The sequence below is a fragment of the Papio anubis genome, chromosome 10 (genome assembly GCF_008728515.1).
Source record: "Papio anubis isolate 15944 chromosome 10, Panubis1.0, whole genome shotgun sequence".
Classification (NCBI taxonomy): Eukaryota; Metazoa; Chordata; class Mammalia; order Primates; family Cercopithecidae; genus Papio; species Papio anubis.
The window spans coordinates 73,104,903-73,130,758 of NC_044985.1; the positions used below are offsets into that span (position 1 = coordinate 73,104,903).

At 39.4% G+C, this 25,856-nt stretch overlaps 1 protein-coding gene across 4 annotated transcripts in view; it reads right to left on the minus strand.

Moving 5' to 3' along the window:
- The window catches only part of COL5A2 (collagen type V alpha 2 chain), a 423,920-nt gene that overhangs the window by 387,934 nt on the left and 10,130 nt on the right, over positions 1-25,856 (minus strand). For 3 of the 4 annotated variants that reach the window (XM_021923787.2, XM_021923786.2, XM_021923783.2), the window contains exon 2: positions 13,940-14,111. The gene's annotated coding sequence lies outside the window, so the exon portion shown is untranslated. Of the gene's footprint in view, positions 1-13,939; positions 14,112-24,920; positions 25,081-25,856 lie in introns of those variants that run through there. The other variant, XM_021923785.2, reaches the window with a different exon arrangement.

A 25,856-nucleotide genomic window follows, 5' to 3' on the forward strand; every position in this document is an offset into this window, starting at 1 on the left:
GAGTCTTCTACTCCTCAATGACTTTTCCTTAGGCAAAGGACACAACAGCATTAGATGTTAATGTCTTTTCTTTAATTCTTATATTTTGTGGATATGAAAAATTCATAGACAGCACTTCCTCCATATGACAGAAAAGCAAATATCCAAATATTAGGATTAAATAATAGGTGTGAACAAAAACAAAGGAATGATATTCCAAACTTCCATTAATAAGAAGCATTAGTGAACTGTAGTGGAAAGAACTCTGGACTGGGTTTATCTTATTACTTTCTTTCTAGTCTCTTAAGTTAAAAACTTAATTATTTTCAGTCGTCTTTGTGCTCTAATAAATACCACTTAAAGATACAAACTTTCCTCTGAATAGTGCTTTCTTTGCAGTTTTGGTATGTTAGCACTCCCATCATTTATTTCTAATAGTGATATGTTCTGTTATGATTACATTTTAATGTCAGTTGTTTAGGGGAAATTTTTTTTAATTTTCAAATAGATAATTTAATTTTGCTTTCCTCAATATTCTTTAGATAATTATTTATAATTTCGAATTTTCTTGAACTGTACCTGCAGGATGTATGCTATTATCCTTTATGGTCTAAATGATGGTCTTTTTAAAATATTCCATGTGTGTTTTGGGAAAAAAGTATGTTGTCTATTGAATGTGTATGTAAATTAGATCAATCTAGTTAATTATGTTATTGAAGTATTCTGTTTCTCTACATTTTTCTGCTTGGTCAGTGGATTTGTAATTGTCAACTTCACCTTTAATTCTATCGGTCCTGTTTTAAGTAGTTTGAAGCTATGTGGTTGAATCATAACATATCTTATTGATGGAATGGAATATATGTGTGTGTGTGTGTGCGTGTGTGTGTGTGTGTGTGTGTGTGTGTATATATATATATATATTTTTTTTTTTTTTTTTTGAGACAGAGTCTTGCTCTGTTGCCCAGGCTGGAGTGCAGTGGTGCCATCTCGGCTCACTGCAAGCTCCACCTTCCGGGTTCATGCCCTTCTCCTGACTCAGCCTCCCGAGAAGCTGGGACTACAGGCACCTGTCACCATGCCTAGCTAACTTTTTTGTATTTTTAGTAGAGACGGGGTTTCACCGTGTTAGCCAGGATGGTCTCAATCTTCTGACCTCGCGATCCGCCCGCCTCAGCCTCCCAAAGTGCTGGGATTACAGGCGTGAGCCACCGCACCCAGCTAGTGAAATATGTTTTTAAACAGCATAAAAGTAACTATTTGTTCCTTTGAAAATAATTTTCCCTGAATAATACTGATTTATTGTTAAAACTACAATCCTTTTATAGTATCTATTATATTTTTTCCTGACTTTATTTCAAAACTTCTGTATTTTGTTCTAGACTGTGTCTTTTGAAAACACATTTGTAGTCCATTGAATTTGCTCTCCTAATATCTTTGTCTTTTTTTATTGGGGTGTTTAGGGGACTTTTGGTCAATGCATAACAGCTTTTTAAATGTATTTATTATAGAAACCCTTTGTCATCTGCTTATTTTTTTCTAAATCATATATTCACTTATTAATGTGTTTATGGTGTTTTTGCTACATAAAGGATTTTTATTTGTATAAAGTTAAAAATACGTAGCTATTTTTCATGGCAGAAGGATTACCAGCCTTGGTGATAAGGTCATCTTTCCCCTAAATTGTAAATGTTCTTTTAGATTTCCTTGAAAATTTCTAATTGTTTTGATGCTGCAATTACTTAATTATTCTATCTGGAATTTATGGACTAAAACATAAGTCTATTTTTATTTTATTGCAATTGTTAATCAGTTGAGACAGTACGATATATTACTGAATAACTAAATATGATTTCTTACAGAATTGATCTACCAACTTTGTCATATATAAAATTTCTGGAATCTATTTCTGTATTAATTATTCTATTTTAATGATAAATGTGTCTCTTTCTAGGATAATAGTGACTATGACATGTTTTGATTTCTGGTAAGTTAAGTCTTCCTTACTATTCTTTTTTTTTCATATTTGGTTGACTCTTGCATGGCTTTCATGTTTCTATGTAAATTTCCAGATTATTTTGTTTAAACCCAAATAAATCTCTGTTGGAATTCTAATTGGAATTGAATTTTATTTATACATTAATTTGATGAGGGATTAATATTTTTATGATATATAATCTTTCCATTCAAGAATATAAAATGTTTTATTCACTATTTCTATATCAACTTTTTTTTTTCATTCCCATATATGGATGAGAATATGAGATATTTGTCTTTGTCTGGCTTATTTCATTTAACATGATGTCCTCCAGTTCCATCCATGTTGCTGCAAGTGACAGGATTTCATTCTTTTTATGGCTGAGTATTGTTCCATTGTGTGTGTGCATATATACATTCATATATACATTGTGTGTGTGTGTGTATATATATACACACAATAATTTCTTCATTCATTGTTGACACTTAGATTGATTCCATATGTCAGCTATTATCAATAATGCTGCAATAAACATGGGAATGCAGATACCTCTTCAACATACTGACTTTGCTATTTAATTTATATTTATTTGTATTAAAATCTTGTTCTTTTTTAATTTGTAATATATTCATGTGAGACAGAATTCAAAACGTATAAAAGGAAGAGTTATCTTAAAAGATTATGAAGTATATGACTGATTTATGAACTCACCAATAATGAAGAGCAAAAATACATGGATAAACAATTTGTAAAAGAAGAAAAAATCTGACATGTCTTTCCATTTGTTTAGATTTTCATTTTAATAAAAATTTGTGTTTTCTCAAATAACTTGTAATCTTCATTGTGATTTCCTGAAATTTTCTATCATCTGCATAATGAGTTAATGGGTATATGATAAGAAAATATTGAATGGTGGCACCAATATCTGTGACTCCCCCCTGAGGATGAAGTTTTGCTTTGGTTTATTGTTTTGGAAAAGAGAAGGAGCTCCAAAAGTTATCACTTAGTCTTTTCTAACTCAGTGACCATGACTACATGGGAAAAAAGAGCTAAAACAGGACATCTGCTTTTGCTGAGTATACTATTCCAACTATAAGTTCAGGAACTGAGAAAATAACCACAGAATAGATTCGTGGAGTCACTAGGCCCTTGTAAGATAGACGTGGACCAGAAGTCCATTTTCCTCTGATTTGTGGAAAATAGTAACTATGTAGGCCTTTAGAGATTATCAGTAGTTCAGAGCCAGGGTCAATATTCCCAGAGAAGTCTTTGTACTTCCTTTTCCCAGAGTACAATTATCCTGATAAAAGGCCACTTGATCCTTTTAAGTAAGACTAGGGGAAAGATCTCTAGCATATAATTTGATGTTATGGTTAGGTCTTTCCTCAGCAAGACTCAGTCCCTCTTTAATTCTAAGAATGAATACACCTGAGTATGGAAAATAAGATGGGGCCATAACCCAAGTCTGGAAATTGGGGGAGTCAAGTTAGGCCTCTGTTCATAATACCAAGGGATTTCTTGGCTATACAGATAAAGTATGACTTAGCAGGTGATCCAAATGTAATAGTTACAGGAACCTGAAGGCCAAATAGTTACCACCAAAACCCAAACCCCCAAGGGTAACCCACAATCAATACGCAGAGCCCATCAGGAAAATCCTCTTGTTGATCCTCAGGAAGATGATTCTGAGAAGCATCTTCATGCTCTTTAAATGTTCTGGGTAGGATTGAGTCCACTTGCTCATGGGATGACCTCAATAATGTCCCTTATATTGACTTTTTTCTTTCTTTCATAATCTCTCTCATCCCTCATTTCTGCTATCTAGAATTTATCTCCTAGTCTACCAATGTACAAGTTCTTATCCCTGGCCCTGTAAATTGCTATTTACAGTATTTTAACAATTAACAACGTACTCTACACATGCACAAAAGTCACTAATGCAGGAAAGAATAAAATCATTAGTTTTCAATTTTTTTAGGCAATCTAGAAACAAGATGTTAAAATTCATCAAAATAATACAAAACAAGTAGAACCACAACAAGTGCCTGAAAATTGGTCTTGGTTTTATTTTTAAGGTTGAAAGTCAAATAAAAATAAAAAATTGGCCAAGTATGGTGCTCACAATCCCAGTATTTTGGGAGGCCAAGAGAGGAGGATCACTTGAGGCCAGGTATTCAAAATCAGCCTGGGCAACAGAGAAAGAACCCATGTCCACAAAATAAATTTTTTTAATTAACCAAGAGTGGTGGCACTTGTCTATAGTCCTAGCTACTGGAAAGACTGAGGCAGGAAGATTGCCTGACCCCAGGAGTTTGAGGCTGCAGTGAGCTATGATCCTACTACTGCACTCCAGCCTGGGCAACAGAGCAAGACCAAGACAAGACGAAAAGAAGGAAAGGAAAGGGCAAAGGGGAAAGGGGAAGGGGAGGGGGAGTAGGAGGAGGAAAAGGAGAGGAGAGAAGGAAAAGAGAGAGAGAGAGAAGGAGGGAGAGAGGGAGGGAGGGAGGCAAGGAAAGAAGGAAGGAAGGAAGGAAGGAAGGAAGGAAGGAAGGAAGGAAGGAAGGAAGGAAGGAGGGAGAGAGGGAGGGAGGGAGGCAAGGAAGGAAGGAAAGAAGGAAGGGAGGGAGGGAGGGAGGGAGGGAAGGAGGGAGGGAGGAGGGAGGGGAAAAGAGAGAGGGAAAGAGAGAAGGAAAGAAGGAAGGGGAGGGGAGGGAAGGGGAGGGGAGGGGAGGGAAGGGGAGGGGAGGGGAGGGAAATTACCAGTACCTTTAAAAACAGATATGAGAAATTCTCACTTTGGCTAATGCTGTCACACAATTCATTTTCAAACAATTCATCCATTCTGCATGTTGAGTTCTTGATTCCATGATTCCAAGTATTAATGGATAATGGAGAACTCATTTAATTCAGATTTTATGAATTATGAATTACTTAGAAAACATAATTAAATTTTAAGAATAAGGAAAAAAAACAGAGTAGACATCAGTGACACGTAATCAAGAATTTGGTAAAGTCCCACAGTATTTTGGAGAGCCAATTTGCTGTAAAAAACAGGCATGAAAATAATACTGTATTATAGATGCCAGGAGTCTTCTCCATATTCACAATCATTTTAAGCAACTAGTCTCCAATCTCATTTAATTGTGCATCCCAACAGTTTTAAAAATAATTTTACTATATGTCCCCCAAATATATGTATATTTGTATATGTATAAATTAGATAAATAGGTCTACACTAAAATATACAAGATTTTAGTATTAAAATAAAATATAAATTTAAAAGAATGAAATCAGAGAAGCCACAAAGATAGATGGATGAAATCAGACCCTCAGTAGAGGCAGTGACTGACCAGCCTACTCCAAAGGCAGAAAGACTATTCCTTAGGGTTTTCCTGTTCCCATCCTCCATCAGCCCCAGCTATACTTTTTACAGTCTGTTTCCATAAGATTTCCTAAATCTTTTTACCTAGCCACCTTTCATCTAAGAACATCAATTAAGAACATTTCTGTTTCTTACAACCAAATGATACCTAAAATAACATTTTAAAAGTAAACATTCTTCCCTTATAAAGCATTGTTCTTGTCTTTAATTTAAATATATTTGAAATATTCTGCTTAAAATAACGCTATTGTTTAATATTAGAGAAAACAGTGGAATAATCACTATACTAATAAATCACTTTATTTTCAAAAGAGCTCACTAATCCAGGAATCATTTTAAAAGCTAAATTTGGCAATAAGCATTCTATTTCTCGCAATTTTTTTAAAGTATTAATACTCTTTACTTAAAGATAAACACATGGCCCACCACACACCTACTAAATTAGGATATTTCTTTCTTATCTCTCTCCTGCTCACAAATAACCTCACCTTAAGAAACATAACTTGCAGGGAAAGGGAAGAGTAACATGGCAGAACAGGACTCTCCACGCAATCATCACCCCACAAAAAAACATTAATTTGAACAACTATCCATGCATGAAATTACCTTCTCAAGTGCTAAGGAAAAGTGGTGAGAGATCACAGTACATGGTTATAGCATAATAATAATACGAAAAGACACACTGAGGAGAGTAGGAAAGACAGTTTTATGTTACCTGCAGCACCTCTTCCCCAACCCCAGGCAGCACAGTGCAGTGAAAGCCACCATCTGCTTGGGGGAAACAGAGAGAAGTAAGCAAAGGAATTTGCCATGGACACTAACACAGGGACCACCACAGTGAAAATCACTACCACTCAGACCCCCACAGCCCCTGACTCCAGGCCAGTGCCCACAGACCAAGCCTCAGTGACTGCCCAGGGACCAAGTGGAAACCATAGCTCCTGCAAGACAGACTCAATCTGCAGTCCGCATCACCACTGACCATCTACAGTGGCCTTGGGCCTTGAATAATCTCAGTAGCATACAGGAGGTAGACCTCAGCAGCTGTAGGTTTCACACATGCCTTAGCAATGTACCAGCCTCTGTAACTAAGGATTTCTGGCACACACCAGCTCCACATCAGCTTCAGTAACCACAAGATTCCAGTCTGGCATTGTGCCAGCCATAGTAGTCCAAGCTTATGATGCTCCCTAGGACTGCAATGGCCACAGTGGTCTCAAGAATAGCAGGCAGACCAGATGATCTGCCCAGAATCTCTGGACAGGCTTACTATTGGAAGGCATTCTTAGACAAATCCAGGCTATGAAGACTGGAATAAGTACCTACTGGAATAAGTACCTCTGCCTCCCAGGTTCAAGTAATTCTGCCTCAGCCTCCCGAGTAGCTAGGATTACAGTTGCGTGCCATCATGCCTGGCTAATTTTTGTATTTTTAGTAGAGACGGGGTTTTACCATGTGCAGACATTATCACATAGCCACAATGACCAAGAACATTTAGGAAAACAAGACAACACCAGAGAGAAAAAATAAAGTGCCAGTGACTGGCCCTAAAGAGTTGTAGATGTATGAACTGCCGACAAAACATTTATAATAACTGTTTTCAGGAAACTTAGCAAACTTTAGGAAAATATAGAGAGATAATTCAAAGAAATTAACAAAACAATAAGTGACCAGAATGAAAAATTCAACAGAGATTGAAATAATATTTTAAGAAACAGAAATTTTGGAACTAAATTACAATGAACAAAATATAAAATATAATAAAGAGCTCAAACAGCAGAATTGATCAAGCACAAGAAATAATTTGTAAACTCAAAGACTTCAATACCCCGCTTTTAGCAATGAACAGATCATCCAGACAGGAAATCAATAAGAAAGCATAGTACTTAAACTACTATTTAGACCAACTGAACCTAAAGGACATACGCAGAACACACATTCTCTCAACGGCACATGGAGCACTCTCCAGTATAAATCATGTGTTAGGCCACAAAACAAGTTTTAAATTCAATAAGATTGAAATCACATCAAGTATTTTTTCTGACCACCTGGTATAAAATTAGAAGTCAATAACAGGAGGAACTTCACAAAATTCACCCAAGACTGGGCGCGGTGTCTCATGCCTGTAATCCCAGCACTTTGGGAAGCCAACACAGGCGAATCACGAGGTCAGGAGTTCGAGACCAGCCTGACCAACATGGTAAAACCCCATCTCTACTAAAAATACAAAAGTTAGCCAGGCATGATGGCACACGCCTATAATCCCAGCTACTTGGGTGGCTGAGGCAAGAGAATTGCTTCAACCTGGGAGGCGGAGGTTGCGGTGAGCCAAGATCGTGCCATTGCACTCCAGCCTGGGCAACACGAGTGAAACTCCATCTCAAAAAAAAAAAAGAAAGAAAAGGAAATTCACCCCAAAAAAATGGATATTTAAAAACATATTGCTAAACAACAAATGGGTCAATGACGAAATTAAAAGGAACATTAAAACATATCTCGAGACAAATGGAAATGAAAACACAATATCAAAAGCTATGGGATATAACAAAAGCAGTTTTAAGAGGGAAGTTTCTCAGCATTAAGTGCCTACATCAAAAAATAAAAATTTCAAATAAACTACCTAACATTGCACCTTAAGAAACTACAAAAATAGAAACAAATTAAGTCCAAATTTAGTAGAAAGAAGGAAATAACAAAGATCAGAAAAGAAATAAATGAAATAGAAACTAGGAAAATAATAGGAAATTTTTTTAATGAAGAGTTAGTATTTTGAAAAGATTAGAAAAAACATTTACCTAAACTAAGGAAAAAAGAGAATAAAACAAAAATAAATAAAATTAGAAATGAAACCAAAAATATCACACTGGATAACACATAAATACAAAGGACAATAAGAGACTATTATGAACAATTACATGCCAACAAATTGTGTAACATATAGGAAATGGATAAATTCCTTGACATACACAAGATTTAACTATAAAGAAAAGGAAATTCTAAACAGATCAATAACAAGAAAGGTGATGAATTTGTAATAAAATGTCTCCTATCAAAGAAAAACCCAGGACCTGGTGACTTCACTGCTAAATTCTACCAAACATTTAAAGAGTAACTACTACCAATCCTTCTCAAACTCATCCAAAAAAATTGGAGAGGAGGGAATACTACTAAATGTATTTTATAAGACTAGCATACCAAATCGGATGTGGGGGAAAAAAAAAAGCTACAGGCCAATATCCTTGAGCAACATAGATGCAAAAATGCTCAACAAACTACTAGTAAACCAAATTAAATAGTATCTTAAAAAGATCATTCACCATGATCACGTGGGATTCATCCCAGAAATGCAAGGATGATTCAACGTATGCAAATCAATAAATGTAGTATACTACATTAGCAGAATGAAAGACAAAATTATATCATTTCAATATATTCAGAAAAGCATTTGACAAAATTTAACATATTTTAATGATTAAAAAACTGAATAAATTAGGTACAAAAGAAATGTACCATTCCACATTAAAGGCCATAGCTAACAGAATATCCAATGGAGAAAAATTAAACTTTTTTTTAATACCTGGAACAAGATAAACATGCTTATTTTCACCACTTTTATTCAACATAGTACTGGAAGTCCTAACAAGAGCAGTTAGGCAAACTAAAGAAATAAAAGCCATCCAAATTGGTAAGGAAGAAGTTGTCTTTATTTTCAGATGATATGATTTTATGTACTTTTTTAAAAAAATTAAAAACCCTCCAAATAATTGTTAGAACTAATAAACAAATTCAGTAAAGATGCAGGATACAAAATCAATACACAAAAGTCAGTGGTACTTCAGCAATCTACTTGAAAGGGAAATCAAGAAAACAATTCCACTTATACTAGCTACAAAAGAAACAAAATACTTAGAAATAAATTTAACCATGGAGATGAAAGAAATCTACACTGAAAATCATAAAACATTTATGAGATAAATGGACTGAAATAACTAATATTGTTACAATGTCCACACTACCCAAATATATTCAATGCAATCTTTATCAAAATAGCAATGGCATTCTTTACATAAAGAGAAAAAACATTCTAAAATTTGTGTGGAACAAAAAAAGACCCAATTAGCCAAAATAATCTTGAGCAAAAAGACCAAAGCTAGAGGCATCACACTACCTGACTTCAAGATACACTGAAAAGTTCTAGTAACCCAGCAGCCATGATACTAACATAAAAACAGACATATATACCAATGGAACAAAATAGCCCAGAAATAAATCTACTCATTTGCAGCCAACTTATTTTTGACAAACTAAAAACAGTGGGGAAAGGACAGTCTCTTCAATAAATTGTATTGGGAAAAATGGATATACTCATGCAAAGAAGGAAATTAGACACATCTCAGAGCATGTGCAAAACCACAAGGAGGTATCATCTCACTTCTGTTAGAATGACTATTATCGAAAAGACAAAAGATAACAAAATTGGCAAAGATGTGAAGAAAAGAGAACTCTTGCACACTCTTGGTGGGAATGCAAATTAATACAACCATTATAGAAAACAATATGGAGTTTCCTCAAAAAATTAAAAAATGAAACTACTATATGATCGAGCAATCCCACTACTGAGTATATATCCAACGAAAATGAAATCAATATGTCAAAGAGATATCTGCACTCTCATGTTTATTGCAAGCAACATATTCACAATAGCTAAGATATTGAATCAATCTAAGTATCTATAAACAGATGAATAGAATTTTTTAAAGTGGTATATATGCACAATGAAATACTATTCAGCCACAAAATAAGAATGAAATTCTGTCATTTGTAACAACACGTGTTTAGGACATTATGCAAAGCGAAATAAAACAGGTGCAGAAAGACAAATACCACATGATACAATTTGAATCTGTGTGCCCACCCCAATCTTATGTTGAAATGTAATCCCCAGTGCTAATGGTTGGGCCTTGTGGGAGGTGCTTGAATCACGGGGGCAGTTTCTCATGAATGGTTTAGCACCATCCCCCTGGTGCTGTTCTCGTAACAGAGTCCTCATGAGATCTAGTTATTACCAGAACAGAGCTCTCATGGGATCCAGTTGTTTAAAAGTATGTAGCACCTCCTTCCCATTCTTGGTCCTGCTCCTGCCATGTAAGATGCCTCATTCCGCCTTTGCCTTCTGCTATAATTGCACATTTCCTGAGGCCTCCCCAGAATCTGAGCAGATGCCAGAATTATGCTTCCTGAATAGAGTGTGGAAGAACCCTGAGCCAATTAAACCTTATTTCTTTATAAATCACCCAGTCTGAGATACTTCCTTATAGCAGTAAATACAGAAAATTGGTACTCAGGAGTGAGGCATTGCTACAAAGATACCTGATAATGTGGAAGTCACTTTGAAACTGGGTAATGGGCAGGCTGGAAGAGTTGGAAGGCTCAGAAGAAGACAGGAAGACAAGGGAAAGTTTGGAACCTCCTAGAGACTTGATAAGTTGTTATGACCCAAATGCTGGTAGTGATATGGACAAGGACGTCCAGACTGAGGAGGTCTCAGATAGAAATTAGGACTTTACTGAGCTAAAGGGAAAAGTGAAGCTGGGAACTGCTTAGGGGCAACCTGCCTCCCATTCTATTCAAAGTCACCCCTCTGCTCACTGAGATAAATGCATTTCTAATTGCATCCTTTGGAGAGGCTAATCAGAAACTCAAAAAAAAAAGCAACCATTTGTCTCTTATCTGCCTGTGACCTGGAAGCCCCCTCCCTTCTTAAAGTCTTACCATCTTTGCTTCGAGTTTTCCCATCTTTTCAGACAGAACCACTGTTCATCTTACATATGTTGATTATGTCTCATGTCTCCCTAAAATGTATAAAGCCAAACTGTGCTCTAACCACCTTGGGCACATGTCATCAGGACCTCCTGAGGCCGTGTCGAGAGAATGTGTCCCCAACCTTGGCAAAATAAACTAAGTTAACTGAGACCTGTCTCACATTTTCAGGGTTCATAAACTTCAGTAAAGGTCACTTTTGCTATGCTTTGCAAAGAATCTGGCTGTATTGTGCCCTGCTCTAAGGATGTGTGGAACTTTGAACTTAAGAGGGATGATTTAGTGTTTCTGGCAGAAGAAATTTCTAAGCAGCAAAACATTCAAGATGTGAGCTGGGTACTTCTAACAACCTATGCTTCTATGCATGAGCAAAGAAATGACCTAAAACTTGAACTTATATCTAAAAGGGAAGCAAAGTGTAAAAGTTTGGAAAATTTGCAGCCTTGACATGTAGTTCAAAAGAAAAGCCCATTTTCAGGGGAAGAATTCAAGCAGCCTGCAGAAATTTGCATAACTAAAAGGAAGGCAAGTACTGATAGCCAAGACAATGGGGGAAACACCTCAAAGGCATTTCAGAGACCCTCGTGACAGCCCTCCCATCACAGGTCCAGATGTCTAGGAGGGAAGAATGGTTTATTGGGCCAGGCCCAGAGTCCCTCTGCCCCACGCAGCCTCAGGAAACTGTTCCCTACATCCTAGCCACTCCAGCTGTAGCTCAAAGGGGCTCAGGTACACCTCAGGCTGCTGCTTCAGAGGGTGTAAGCTTTACAGCTTACACGTGGTGTTAAACCTGTAGGTGCAGAGAGGGCAAGAGTTGAGGCTTGGGAGCCTCTGCCTAGATTTTAGAAAACATGTGGAATAGCCTGAATGTCCAGGCAGAAGCCAGCTGCAGGGGCAGAGCCCTCACGGAGACCCTTTACTAGGACAATGCAGAGGGAAAATGTGGGGTTGGAGCCTCACATTTTCACAGTGCCCCACTCCCCAATGGGGCACTGCCTACTGGAGCTATGAGAAGAGGACCACCATCCTTCAGACCCCAGAATTGTAGCTCCACCAACAGCTTATACCATGCATCTGGAAAAGCCACAGACATTCAATGCCAGTCCACGAGAGCAGCCACAGTGGGTGAATCCTGCAAAGCCATCGGGGCAGAACTTCCCAAGGCTTTGGGAGCCCACCTTTTGCACCAGCATGCCCTGAGTGTGGGACAACGAGTCAAAAGATATTATTTTGCAGCTTTAATATTTAATTACTTTAAGCTCACAAACCCCTGCTGGGTTTCAGACTTGCACAGGCCTGTAGACCCTTTCTTTGGCTGATTTCTCCTTTGGAATAGAAGTAATTACCCAATGCCTGCCCTGCTGAGTTTCAGACTTGCACAGGGCCTGTAGTGCCCTGGTTTTGGCCAATTTCTTATATTTGGAATGAAAGCATTTACCCAACGCCTCTACCCTCATTGTATCTTGAAAGAAACTAGCTTGTTTTTTTATTCTACAGGCTCATAGGCAGAAGAGACTAGTCTTGCCTCAGAGGAGACCTTGGACTGTGGACTTCTGAGTTAATGGTAGACTGAGTTAAGACTTTGGGTCATTGTTGAGAAGGCATGATTGTATTTTGAAATGTGAGAGGGGCAAGAGATTTGGGAAGGGGCAGGGTGAAATGATATGGTTTGGTGTGTGTCCCTGTCCAAATCTCATGTTGAAATGTAATCCTCAATGCTTGAGGTAGAAGGTGATTGAATCATGGGGGTGGTTTCTCATGAATTATTGAGCCCTATACCCCTAGTGCTGTTCTCATTATAGAGTTCTCATGAGATCTGGTTGTTTAAAAGTGTGGGCCAGGCAAGGTGGCCTGTAATCCTAGAACTTTGGGAGGCCAAGGCAGGTGGATCATGAGGTCAGGAGTTCGAGACCAGCCTGGCCAACATAGTGAAATCCCATCTCTACTAAAAGTACAAAAATTAGCTGGATGTTGTGGCATGCACCTGTAGTCCCAGCTACTTGGGAGGCTGAGGCAGGAGAATTGCGTGAACCCAGGAGGCAGAGGTTGCAGTGAGCCAAGACTGTGCCACTGCACAACAGTGACAGAGTGAGACTCCGTCTGAAAAAAAAAAAAGTATGAAGCACCTCCCCTATCTGTCACTCCTGCTTTTGCCATGTAAGATGTCTCACTCTCCCTTTGCCTTCTGCCATGATTGCAAGTTTCCTGAGGCCTCCCCAGAAGCTGAGCAGGTGCCAGAATTATGCTTCTTGTACAGCCTGCAGAACCATGAGCCAATTAAACCTATTTTCTTTATAAATTATCCAGGACCAGTTATTTCTTTATAGCAGTGCAAGAATGAACAAATATACCACATGATCTTACTCATAATGAGGCAACTTAAAAAGTCGATGTCAAAAAATAGGAAGTAGAATGGTGGTTACCAGAGGCTGTGGTGATTGTGGGAGTAGTGGTTAGGGAGATTTTGGTCAAAGCACACAAAATTACAATCAGACAGGAAGAATAAATTCAAGAGGGCTACTGTACAGCATGGGGAACATAATAAATAGCAATATGTTGTACTCTCGAGGAATGCTAGGAGAGTGAATGTTAAGTGTTCTTAACACAAAAATGATAACCGTGTGAGTTGATACCTATATATTAATTAGGTAGATTTAACCACTCCAGAAGGTACATGTGCTTCAAGTCATCGCAGTGTACACAATAAATACATATAATTTTATCTGTCAATTTTTAAAAAGTGTTAAATTTGAAAAAAAAAAAAAAAAAGAAACATAACTTACAGCATCAGTATCTAAATCCTTGTGGTCCTCAGCTTCATCTTCTGTGTCCCAAATTCTTATGTGGGAGAATTTGATTGGCTCCTTGGTTCACATACCCTCTCTAATTACCTGTGTCTTGGAGGGATTTCTCCGAGACAGTGGTTTCCAAAGAAGGGTGACTCTAAGATGATGCCTGGAGGTATGAGAATTTAAAAGTATAACTTCAGTTTCACCTTCATTGCTTATTTCATTTACTTCTCATCTGGCAGGTTCAGGGGTTGCCCTACTTAAGAGTCTCATGTCCCACAAGACATTATATCTCTTGTAACAACTCCACAGGGTTCCAGGATTCACATGAGAAACACACCCAATTACATGAGTTAACACACTCAGGAAAGCCCAAATTACAGCACTCTCATCAGGTATTTATGAGACATTTGTAACTCCTCTTTGTTTAGTTGCAGTGTATCAATCAGGGATAATATTACCATAGGCAATATTGACTGTAACATAGTTGACATTATTCTTCAGGTATTTATGGGGCATTTATAATTCCTCCTTGTTTTGTTGCAATTTATCATTCAGGGATAATATTACTGTAGGCAATACTGACTGTAACATAGTTGAAATTCTATCTTCATCTGATTTCTAGTAGAACAGAGAGAAAATTAACTAAAGGTCACATTCTTAAGGTATAAAAGGAAAAGTCTACTAATGCTTTACTAACTCTCCCCCACAACTAGTTCTTTAATGTATTTACTGGCATTGACAGATTTGCTTTGAAGTTGCTCTCCAAGAAGTAAAACATGGGCCACAGCATGTTAGTGGAGTTAGGCCAACTCCTCTCCCTTGCACTGCACCTACCTCCCAATTCTCTTGTCCAAGAACGTTTACGGAATATCTTGATTATCCAGAAATACCACAACTTGCACAAGACTCTTAAGTCCTACAGAAAAAAAAACTATTCCTATTCACAATTGAGTTGAGACATAGATACTCATCCAATGGAGGGGTTCAAAAGAAGAGGTGTGAAACAAAGGAAGCTAAACTAAAAGGAGATCCAGCTACATGAGTAAGAGGAAAAGATCCCCAGGACTGACAAAGATGTTAGGGCCTGAGGTCGCCTCACCCAGGAAGCGCAAGAGGTCAGGGGATTTCCGTTTCCTAGCTAAGGGAAGCCATGACAGACTGTACTTGGAAAAAGGGGACATTCCCACCTAAATACTGTGCTTTTCCCAAGGTCTTAGCAACTGACAGACAAGAAGATTCTCTCCAGTGCCTGGCTCAGTGGGTCCCACACCTACGGAGCATTGCTCACTGCCAGCGCAGAAGTCTGAGATCAAACTGCAAGGCAGCAGCCTGGCTGGGGGAGGGGCGTCCTCCATTGCTGAGGCTTCAGTAGGTAAACAAAGCAGCTAGAAAGCTTGAACTGGGCGGAGCCCACCAAAGCTCAGCCAGGCCTACAGCCGCTATACACTCCACTTCTGTGGGCAGGGCATAGCTGAACAAAAGGCAGCAGACAACTTCTGCAGTCTGGCAGCTCTAAAGAGAGCAGTGGTTCTCCCAGCATGGCGTTTGAGCAATGAGAACAGACAGACTGCCTCCTCAAGTGGGTCCCTGATCCCTGTGTAGACTAACTGGGAGACACCTCCCAGTAGGGGCCGACAGACACGTCATATAGGCAGGCGCCTCTCTGAGACAAAGCTTCCAGAGGAAGGATCAGGGAGTAATATTTGCTATTCTGCAATATTTGCTGTTCTGCAGGCTCTACTGGTGATACCCAGGCGCATAGGGTCTGGAGTGGACCTCCAGCAAACTCCAACAGACCTACAGCTGAGGGACCTGACTGTTAGGAGGAAAACTAACAAACAGAAAGGAATAGCATCAACATCAACAAAAAGGATATCTACACCAAAACCCCATCTGTAGGTCACCAACATCAAGGACCAAAGGTAGATAAAATCACAAAGATGGAGAGAAACAAGAGCTGAAAATTCTAAAAACCTAGAGTGCCTCTTCTCCTCCAAAGGATCGCAGTTCCTCACCAGCAACAGAACAAAGCTGGACAGAGAATGACTTTGATATCAGAGTTCACAGAAGTAGGCTTCAGGAGGTCAGTAATAACACAATTCTCCAAGCTAAAAGAGCATGTTCTAACCCATCACACAAAAAAAGCTAAAAACCTTGAAAAAAGGTTAGATGAATGGCTAACTAGAATAAACAGTGTAGAGAAGACTTTAAATGACCGGATAGAGCTGAAAACCATGGCACAAGAACTTCGTGACGCATGCACAAGCTTCAATAGCTGATTCAATCAAGTGGAAGAAAGGGTATCAGTGATTGAAGATCAAATTAATGAAATAAAGCAAGAAGACAAGGTTAGAGAAAAAAGAGTAAAAAGAAACAAACAAAGCCTCCAAGAAATATGGGACTATGTGAAAAGATGAAATCTAGGTTTGATTGGTGTACCTGAAAGTGATGGAGAGAATGGAACCAAGTTGGAAAGCACTCTTCAGGACATTATCCAGGAGAACTTCCCCAACCTAGCAAGGCAGGCCAACATTCAAATTCAGGAAATACAGAGAACACCACAAAGATACTCCTCAAGAAGAGCAACCCCAAGACACATAATTGTCAGATTCACCAAGGTGGAAATGAAGGAAAAAATGTTAAGAGCAGCCAGAGAGAAAGTTCCAGTTACCGACAAAGGGAAGTCCATCAGATTAACAGCAGACACCTCGGAAGAAACCCTACAAGCCAGAAGAGAGTAGGCGACAATATTCAACATTCTTAAAGAAAAGAATTTTCAAACCAGAATTTCATATCCAGCCAAACTAAGCTTCATAAGTGAAGGAGAAATAAAATCTTTTACCAACAAGCAAATGCTGAGAGATTCTGTCACCACCAGACCTGCCTTAAAACTGCTCCTAAAAGAAGAGCTAAACCAGTACCAGCCACTGCAAAACATGCCAAATTGTAAAAACCATCAATGCTAGGAAGAAACTGCATCAATTAACAGGCAAAATAACCAGCTAACATCATAATGATAGGATAAACTTCACACATAACAATATTAACCTTAAATGCAAATGGGCTAAATACCCCAATTAAAAGACACATACTGGCAAATTGAATAAAGAGTCAAGACTCATCAGTGTGCTATATTCAGGAGACCCATCTCACATACAGAGACACACATAGGCTCAAAATAAAGGGATGGAGGGAGACCTACCAAGTAAATGGAAAGCAAAAAAGCAGGGGTTGCAATCCCAGTCTCTGATAAAACAGACTTTAAACCGACAAAGATTAAAAGAGACAAAAATGGTCATTACATAATGGTAAAGGGATCAATTCAACAAGAAGAGCTAACTATCCTAAATATATATGCACACAATACAGGAGCACCCAGATTCATAAAGCAAGTCCTTAGAGACCTACAAAGAGACTTAGACTCCCACACAATAATAATGGGAGACTTTAACACCCCATTCTCAATATTAGACAGATCAATGAGACAGAAGGTTAACGGGATATCCAGGAATTGAACTCAGCTCTGCATCAAGTGGACCTAATAAATATCTACAGAACTCTCCACCCCAAATCAACAGAATATACATTCTTCTCAGCACCACATTGCACTTATTCTAAAATTGACCACATAATTGGAAGTAACACACTCCTCAGCAAATGTAAAAGAACAGAAATCACAACAAATGGTCTCTCAGACCACAGTGCAATCAAATTAGAACTCAGGATTAAGAAACTCAATCAAAACCGCTCAACTACATGGAAAATGAACAGCCTACTCCTGAATGACTACTGGGTAAAAAACGAAATGAAGGCAGAAATAAAGATGTTCTTTGAAACCAATGAGAACAAAGACACAATGTACCAGAATCTCTGGGACACACTTAAAGCAGTGTGTAGACGTAAATTGGTAGCACTAAATGCCTACAAGAGAAAGCAGGAAAGATCTAAAATCAACACCCTAACATCACAATTAAAAGAACTAGAGAAGCAAGAACAAACAAATTCAAAAGCTAGCAGAAGACAAGAAATAACTAAGATCAGAGCAGAACTGAAAGAGACAGAGACACAAAAAACACTTCAAAAAAATCAATGAATCCAGGAGCTGGTTTTCTGTTTTTTGTTTTTTTTAAAGATCACCAAAATTGACAGACCACTAGCAAGACTAATAAAGAAGAAAAGAGAGAAGAATCAAATAGATGCAATAAAAAATGATAAAGGGGATATCACCACCGACCCCACAGAAATACAAACTACCATCAGAGAATACGATAAACACCTCTACGCAAATAAACTAGAAAACCTAGAAGAAATGGATAATTTCCTGCACACTTACACTCTCCCAAGACTAAACCAGGAAGAAGCTGAATCCCTGAATAGACCAATAGCAGGCTCTGAAATTGAGGCAATAATTAATAGCCTACCAACCAAAAAAAGTCTAGGACCAGACGGACACACAGCCGAATTCTACCAGCGGTACAAGGAGGAGTTGGTACCATTCCTTCTGAAACTATTCCAAACAATAGAAAAAGAGGAAATCCTCCCTAACTTATTTTATGAGGTCAGCATCATCCTGATACCAAATCCTGGCAGATACACAACAAAAAAAGAGAATTTTTAGACCAATATCCCTGATGAACATCAATGCAAAAATCCTCAATAAAATACTGGCAAACCAAATCCAGCAGCACATCAAGAAGCTTATCTGCCACGATCAAGTTGGCTTCATCCCTGGCATGCAAGGCTGGTTCAACATACACAAATCAATAAACTTAATCCATCACATAAATAGAATCAATGACAAAAACCACATGATTATCACAATAGAGGCAGAAAAGGCCTTCGAAAAAATTTAACAGTCCTTCATGCTAAAAACTCTCAATAAACTAGATATTGATGGAATATATCTCAAAATAATAAGAGCTATTTATGACAAACCCACAGCCAATATCATACTGAATGGGAAAAGCATTCCCTTTGAAAACTGGCACAAGACAAGGATGCCCTCTCTCTATAAATCATGCTGCTGTAAAGACACATGCACATGTATGTTTATTGCGGTACTATTCCCAATAGCAAAGACCTGGAACCAACCCAAATATCCAACAATGATAGACTGAATTAAGAAAAGGTGGCACATATACACCATGGAATATTATGAAGCCATAAAAAATGATGAGTTCATGTCCTTTGTAGGGACATGGATGAAACTGGAAACCATCATTCTCAGCACACTATCGCAAGGACAAAAAACCAAACACCGCATGTTCTCACTCAGAGGTGGGAACTGAACAATTAGAACACTTGGACACAGGATGGGTATCATCACACACCAGGGCCTGTTGTGAGGTGAAGGGAGGGGGGAGGGATAGCATTAGGAGATATACCTAATGTAAATGATGAGTTAATGGGTACAGCACACAAACATGGCACATGTATACATACGTAACAAACCTGCACGTTATGCACATGTACCCTAGAACTTAAAGTATACTAAAAAATAAATAAATAAATTTTTAAAAGGATGCCCTCTCTTCACCACTCCTATTCAACATAGTGTTGGAAGTTCTGGTCAGTGCAATCAGGCAAGAGAAGGAAATAAAGGTATTCAATCAGGAAAAGAGGAAGTCAAATTTGCAGATGACATGATTGTATATTTAGAAAACCCCATCGTCTCAGCCCAAAATCTCCTTAAGCTTATCAAGCAAATTCAGCAAAGTCTCAGGATACAAAATCAATGTGCAAAAATCACAAGCATTCCTATACACCAATAACAGACAAACAGAGAACCAAATCATGAGTGAACTCCCATTCACAATTGCTACAAAGAGAATAAAATACCTAGGAGTCCAACTTATAAGGGATGTGAAGGACCTCTTCAAGGAGAACTACAAATCACTGCTCAACAAAATAAAAGAGGACACAAACAAATAGAAAAACAGTTCATGCTCATGGATAAGAAGAATCAATATTGTGAAAATGGCCATACTGCCCAAGGTAACTTACAGATTCAATGCCATCCCCATCAAGCTACCAATGACTTTCTTCACAGAATTGGGGAAAAAAAACTACTTTAAAGTTCATATGGAACCAAAAATGACCCCCCATTGCCAAGACAATCCTAAGCAAAAAGAACAAAGCTGGAAGCATCATGCTACCTGACTTCAAACTATACTACAAGGCTACAGTAACCAAACAGCATGGTACTGGTACCAAAACAGAGATATAGACCAATGGAATAGAACAGAGGCCTCAGAAATAACACCACATGTCTACAACCATCAGATCTTTGACAAATCTGACAGAAACAAGAAATGGGGAAAGGATTCCCTATTTAAAAAATGATGCTGGAAAAACTGGCTAGCCATATGTAGAAAGCTGAAACTGCATCCCTTCCTAACACCTTATACAAAAATTAACTCAAGATGGATTAAAGACTTAAATGTTAGACCTAAAACCATAAAAACACTAGAAGAAAACCTAGGCAATACCATTCAGGACATAGATATGGACAAGGACTGATGACTAAAACACCAAAAGCAATGGCAACAAAAGCCAAAATAGACAAATGGGATCTAATTAAACTAAAGAGCTTCTGTACAGCAAAAGAAACTACCATCAGAGTGAACAGGCAACCTGCAGAATGAGAGAACATTTTTGCAATCTACCCATCTGACAAAGGGCTAATATCCAGAATCTGCAAAGAACTCAAACAAATTTGCAAGAAAAAAACAACCCCATCAAAAAGTGGACAAAGGATATGAACAGACACTTCTCAAAAGAAGATACTTATGCAGCCAACAGACACATCAAAAAATGCTCATCAACACTGGTCATAAGAGAAATGCAAATCAAAACCACAATGAGATACAATCTCAAGCCAGTTAGAATGGCGATCATTAAAAAGTTAGGAAACAACAGATGCTGGAGAGGATGGGAAGAAATAGGAATGCTTTCATGCTGTTGGTTGGAGTGTAAATTCATTCAACCATTGTGGAAGACAGTGTGGCGATTCCTCAAGGATCTAGAACTAGAAATACCATTTGACCCAGCATCCTACGACTGGGTATATACCCAAAGGATTATAAATCATGCTACTATAAAGACATATGCACATGTATGTTTACTGCGGCACTATTCACAATAGCAAAGACTTGGAACCAACCCAAATGTCCATCAATGATAGACTGGATTAAGAAAACGTGGCACATATACACCATGGAATAGTATGCAGCCATAAAAAAGGATGAGTTCATGTCCTTTGTGGGGACATGGATGAAACTGGAAACCATCATTCTCGGCAAACTATCACAAAGACAGAAAACCAAACATCACATGTTCTCACTCACAGGTGGGAAATGAACAATGAGAACACTTGGACACAGGGCAGGGAACATCACACACCAGGGCCTGTTTGGGAGTGGTGACCTGGGGGAGGGGTAGCATTAGGAGAAATACCTAATGTAAATGACCAGTTGATGGGTGCAGCAAACCAACATGGCACATGTATACCTATGTAACAAACCTGCATGTTGTGTACATGTACCGTAGAACTTAAAAGTATAATAATACAAAATTTAAAACAAATTTAACCAATAGACTTGTTCATGCAGGGATGCCACAAACTTTTAATTTGTAAAAAAATAAAAATAAATATCTGCAAAGCATAATTTAAAACAGAGTGCAATGCTACAGAGTATGTGTATAATTGATCTGACAATTCTTTCCTTACTTTTTCACATTGTCAAGTTTTCTCTTTCTCCTGTGTCCTTTCCTTCCACCCACTATCTGCTAGTCACTACATCAGGAAAAAAAAAAAAAAAAAACCTTGCCTCTTGGCATCAGTTACCCTCCAGCTATCATATTATTTTTTTCTCTACGTAGCAAACCTCCTATGCTTCTTGCTGTCTCTAACTTTGCTCCTCTATTCTCTCTTGACCTCATTCAGATTAAATTTTCACTTCCATCATTCTGCTGAAACTGCTTTTATGAAGATCCCCAAACACTTCCATATTGCTAAGTGCAAGGATCAATTTTTTGTGTTTTTGTTACTTAATCTATCAGTATGAGTTGACAAAAAAAAAATGAGTTCTACACCCTTGAAATATTTTCTCTCCTTGAGTTTCGGCTTTTTGTTTGTTTGTTTGTTTTCGTTTGTTTGAGACAGGGTCTCACTCTGTCACATAGGCTGCAGTGCAATGGCATGATCAAAGCTCCCTACAGCCTCAACATCCTGGGTTCAACCAATCCTCCCATCTCAATCTCCCAAGCAGCTGGTACTATAGGCATGTACCATCATGCCCAGCTAATTATTTGTATTTTTTGTAGAGATATCATTTCGCTATGTTGCCCAGGCTGGTCTTGAACTCCCAGGTTCAACCAATCTGGCCACCTTGGCCGCCCAAAGTGCTGGGATTACAGGCAGGAGCCACAAGCCACTGTGTCCAGCCTCTCCTTGCTTTTATGGTACCATATTCTCCTGGTTTTCTGGCCATTTGCTGGTTTCCTTCTCATCTTCCTGACCTCTAAATATTAAACTGTCAGACTCAGTCCTTAGACTTCCTCTATTTTCTATACACACTCACTTCATTGTTGACCTCACCAAGTATCATCTCACCAATGACTCCTAAATTTATATCTCCAGCAAAGACCTGTACTCTAGATTCCAACAGAATATCTAACTAACTACATTTCCATTTGAATGTCCTGTAATAAGAAGCTCACACCCAGTTCCTAGTAGTCTCACTCCCTCTTCTGTTCTTCCATAGTCTTCCCAATCTCCATGCATGGTAATTTCAACCTTCAAACTTAGGTCTAAACCCTGGAGTCATCTTGCCACCTATCCTCTTACATACAGTATTTGAATTTGATTTATCAGAAAATACTATTTGTTCTACCTTCAAAATATACGCATCATTCGAACATTTCTGACCACCCTTATTGCCTTAGTCTAAGCCACCATCATCTTTCAACTGTACCACTTCAAAAGGCTCCTAACTGGTCTCCAAGTTTTGATTCCTTGTCCCCCCATCAGTCAGAATCAGACTTATCCTGCTGAAAGGTTAACCAAGGCCAGGTGTGGTGGCTGTGCCTCCTAGCACTTCGGGAAGCGAAACAGGAAGGTCACTTGAAGCCAAGAGTTCAAAACCAGCCTGGGGAAGATAAAGAGACCTTGCCTTTACAAAATAAAATTTTTTAAATTACCTTGGCATGGTGCCATGCACCTGCAGCCCCAGCTACTTGGGAGGGTGAGGCAGGAGGATCCCTTGAGCCCAGGATATTGAGGCTGCAGTGAGCTATGATCATGCCACTGTGCTCTAGCCTGAGCAACAGCGCAAGACCTTGTCTCAAAAAGAAAGAAAGAGAGAGAGAGAGTGAGAGAGAGAGAAAGAAAGAGTAAGGAAGTTAAGCTAGAGACTCTGAGTTTCTGTCAAAACGGAACCAGAACCCTCCACCTTTTCCTCCCCACTAATTATGGCTGAAAATCCTAAACAAAACATAAGAGAAACAGAAGTCTCTAAACAGTGGATAGAGTGGGTGGACTGGGTAGGAAGATGAAGACTCCAAGAAAGACCTGGTAGCAAGTACCAAAAATGAAGCAGCTCTACCTCCACCTGGTAGTGTGTGAAATGAGCTCTTTGGAATCTCGTGGTTCCACTCCAAGTGAGATCCAATAGTGAAGCTGTGCTCACTCAACAGCAAAAGCAATGTGGGGCAGGGAAAACAGTGGTGGCCACATATGTTCTCTGCCCATACTACTTTGCCTCAACTTAGGTTCAGCTATGGAAAAGTAGGTAACAATGTCAAGGAGAAAAAGCCCGGGCTTTCTAACAAGAGACCCAAGAAGGGAACCACTGAAACTGAAAAATGTAGAATATCAAAGAGAAAGAAGCTGGAGAAAGGGATCCTTTAAATCATGAAATATTGGGCTTTCCTCTGAGCTTTTCATGTATGAAACTGAATACAATTAGCATGGTCAAGGCTTTAGGGATTTTAACAGGACCCAGGATATCTTAATACCCAGGACACAATCCTAAATTACTCAACACAAAAAAACAGAACCAGAAAAACTTTAACAACTCTCAAGAGAAAGGGAATCAACAGATGACAACCCTAAGATAACCAAATGTTGGATTTAAAAAAAAAAAAAAAGCTTCAAGTCACTTATTAAAATATTCCAGTCTTCCTTCCTTCCCCACCAGCCTCTCCCCACAAGCTCTTCTCCCCACCTTCCTCTTTCCTCACCATCTTCTTTCCCCACTTACTCTCCAAAGTTCTTCTCCTCTTTCTTCCTTCTTTCCCCACCTCCTCTCAAGTTTTTCTCCCACCCACTCTTTTCTCCCCACCCTCTTCTTTCTCCCGCCATCTTTTTTCCCCACTTCCTCTCCACCTTTTTCTTTCCCCACTCCCTCACTGCAAGTTCTCCTCCCTACCATCTTCTTTCCCCATTATCTTTCCCCACTCCCTCTCCTCATGCTGCCTTCTCAAGTTCTTCTCCCATCGTTTTTCCCCACCGTCATCTATCCCCACCATCTTCTTTCCCTCCTGTTTTTTTTTGTCCGCCATCTTTTTTCCACCCCATTACCTTTTCTTTCCCCATTCCCTTGCCCCAAGTTTTTTCCCCACTCTTTCTTTCCAGTCTTCCTCCCTTCTCCACCGTCCTCTCCCCAAGCTTTTCTTCCCACCTTCCTTTTTGCCCACCATCTTTCCCCACTCCCTCCCTACAAGTTCTTCTCCCCACTGTCTTCTTTCCCCATGATGGTCTTCTTTCCACATCGCAGTCTTCTTTCCCCACCTCCTCTCCTCAAGTTCTCAGCACTGTTTTTGCTCCCTACCCTCTTCTTCCTGTCTGCCGTCTTTTTTTCCCCAAGTCCTTCTCCCCACTGTCTTCTTTCTCCACTCCCTCTCTCTCCAAGTCCTTCTCCCCTTCTCTTCCCACATCCCGCTGTCTCCTCCCACAATCTGTCCTTCTCACCCCCAAGGTCTTCTTCCCAACTCCATCTCCATAAGTTAGGTTCCCTACTATCTTTTTTTCTTCCACCATCTTCTTTCCCCAAGCTCTTCTCCCCAAGTTCTTCTTTCCCCAAGAAGGGGTGGAGGAGAGAGAATGAGAAGCCCGTCGGAAGAAGAGACGGGAGCCAGGACAGAAGTCCGTGGGAAGAAGAGAAGGGAGCAAGACGTGGGGAGCTGAGGTGGGGGAGGGTGGAGACCGGAGCGAGGGCGGGAAGAAGATGGGGGTGGGGAGGAGACAAGGAGGCGCTAGCGGGAGTGAGGAAGAGTGGTAGAAGGCAGGAGCCAGGCAGGAAAGGGAGGTGCAGGGGAGAGCTGGATCAGGTGGGGCAGGTTGGGAGAAAGAAGAAAACAGTGGGCGTGAGGCGGGGGAAATCCTGGGGAGAGCAGGGTGATGAGATAACAGTAGCGAAAAGATGGTGGCAAGATGAATGGGAGTAGGAGGGGGACGGTGGGGAAAGAAAAAGGGAGGCGGGGAAAAGAAGGTAGAGAAAGTAGGAAAAACAGTTTGGCAGTTTCTTAAATAGTTAAACATATACTTATGATTTGACCCAGCAATCCCATTTGATGGTATTTATCACAGGGAAAGGGGACAAAAGAAAAGGAAGGGTGGGGAAAGAAGAAGAGAGATTGTGGAAAAGAAGAAGAGGGATGGTGGGAAAGAAGAGGGAGGGTGGGAAAGAAGAAGAGAGATGGTGGGAAAGAAGAAGAGGGATGGTGGGAAAGAAGAAGGAGGGTGGGAAAGAAGAAGAGAGATGGTGGGAAAGAAGAAGAGGGAGGGTGGGAAAGAAGAAGGAGGGTGGGAAAGAAGAAGAGGGATGGTGGGGAAAGGAGAGGGATGGTGGGAAAGCAGAAGAGGGATGGTGGGGAAAGAAGGAGAGGGATGGTGGGAAAGAAGAAG